Source organism: Propithecus coquereli, unplaced genomic scaffold, assembly GCF_000956105.1.
Source record: "Propithecus coquereli isolate 6110/MARCELLA unplaced genomic scaffold, Pcoq_1.0 Scaffold96, whole genome shotgun sequence".
Taxonomy (NCBI): domain Eukaryota; kingdom Metazoa; phylum Chordata; class Mammalia; order Primates; family Indriidae; genus Propithecus; species Propithecus coquereli.
Window position 1 is genome coordinate 537,050 of NW_012155951.1, and position 1,872 is coordinate 538,921.

Below are 1,872 nucleotides of genomic sequence, written 5' to 3' on the forward strand. Positions count from 1 at the left end.
GAAGACAGAATAATGGCCAGCAAACATATAAAAAAGTGCTCAGCATCTCTAATCATCAGGGAAATGCAAATCAAAACCACAATGAAATATCGCTTAACTCCAGTAACAATGGCTTTTATCAAAAAATTTGAAAACAACAAATGCTGGCATGGATGCAGAGAGATAGGAACACTCTTACCCTGCTGGTGGGACTGTCAATTAGTATAACTTTTGTGGAAAGTAATTTGGAGATATCTCAAAGAACTAAAAATAGAAATACCATTTGATCCAGCAATTCCACTACTAGTCATCTACCCAAAGGAAAAAAAAGACATTTTACAATAAAGACACCTGCACTGGAATGTTTATGGCAGCACAATTCACAATTGCAAAGATGTGGAAACAACCCAAGTGCCCATCAATACATGAATGGATTAATAAAATGTGATACATGTATATCATGGAATACTACTCAACCATAAAAAACAATGGTGAACTAGCACCTGTTATATTATCCTGGGTGGAGCTAGAGCCAATCCTTCAAAGTGAAGTATTACAAGAATGGAAAAACAAGCACCACATGTAGTCACCATCAAATTGGTACTAACTGATCAACATTTAGGTGCTCACATGGAAGTAATATTCATTGGGTGCCGGGCGGATGGGAGGGCGGTGGAGGGGATGCGTAAACTCATAACTAATGGGTGTAGAGCCCACTCTGTGGGTGATGGGCATGCTTGTAGCTCTGGCTTGGGCGATGCAAAGGCAATATATGTAACCAAAATGTTTGTACTCCCATAATATTCTGAAATTTTTTTAAAAAACGAAAAATAAATAAATTGGAAAAAAAAGAAAGTAAATAAGGAAGAAAATGTAGTTTCTTTATCATCGAAATACCTTAATCCACAAAAAGGTGCAGAGTCACAGGACCAGTGGGAATGAGGCAAACGATGAGAGAAAAGTACAACAAATGGGAGTGGACTGCGTGCTATTAGGACACAAATTTTGAACACTGGTCCAATTTTTGGCTGTCGAATATTTAAAATCCTTCTTATTTTGGGTACTTCCTCAAAGTTTGGATCTTATTGTGGGAAAGGCATGTGTATTAGTATGTTTTATAAACAAAATCTTCCTCTTCTTCTAGGAATAAAATCTCCATCACCGCCTGTGCTTTCCTGACTTCCCATGAAAATCCAACTTCTTTCAGCTCCCTAAGAACTCACGGAGCAAAACTGTGCTGTGTGCCTGGCAGAGTAGGATGGAAGGGAAATCTCTTGTACTAAATCATCTCCTATTTAGTTTCCTGGGCACAGTGTCCCATGAAGATTTCAGTTTCATCAGATTTTGGCTATTCACTGATGCTCAAAACTGGTTTCTCAGGTCTGTAAGGGGACAAGGGTGAGGGCATCACTTCCTTTCCACTCAGCTGGCTGCTGGTTACTTATGGTTCTGATCCTAATGAAAAAAAATCTCCTTTCCTGCTGAGAAAAACGCAAAAGTCATCATGCACATCCTCTCATGTGATCATATACCTACAGATGGACCAAGAGCTGCCAGTTTTCCAAATGGAAATTGGGATGAAAGCCAGGTAGGACATCCTCCACAGACCAGTTGTCCTCTCCTTTTACAAATCATGAGTTCATGTTATTTTCCTATTAAGCTCTCAAAATTTCATCTATCAACTTAAATGTTTACATTTATTATTTCTGTTATAATATTGATCATAAATGATTAATCTATAGTCACTTCAAAGCAACAATTACAACTTAAATGCAGGCTGGGCGTGGTGGCTTACACCTGTAATCCTAGCACTCTGGGAGGCCGAGGCGGGTGGATTGTTTGAGCTCAGGAGTTCGAGACCAGCCTGAGCAAGAGCAAGACACCATCTCTACT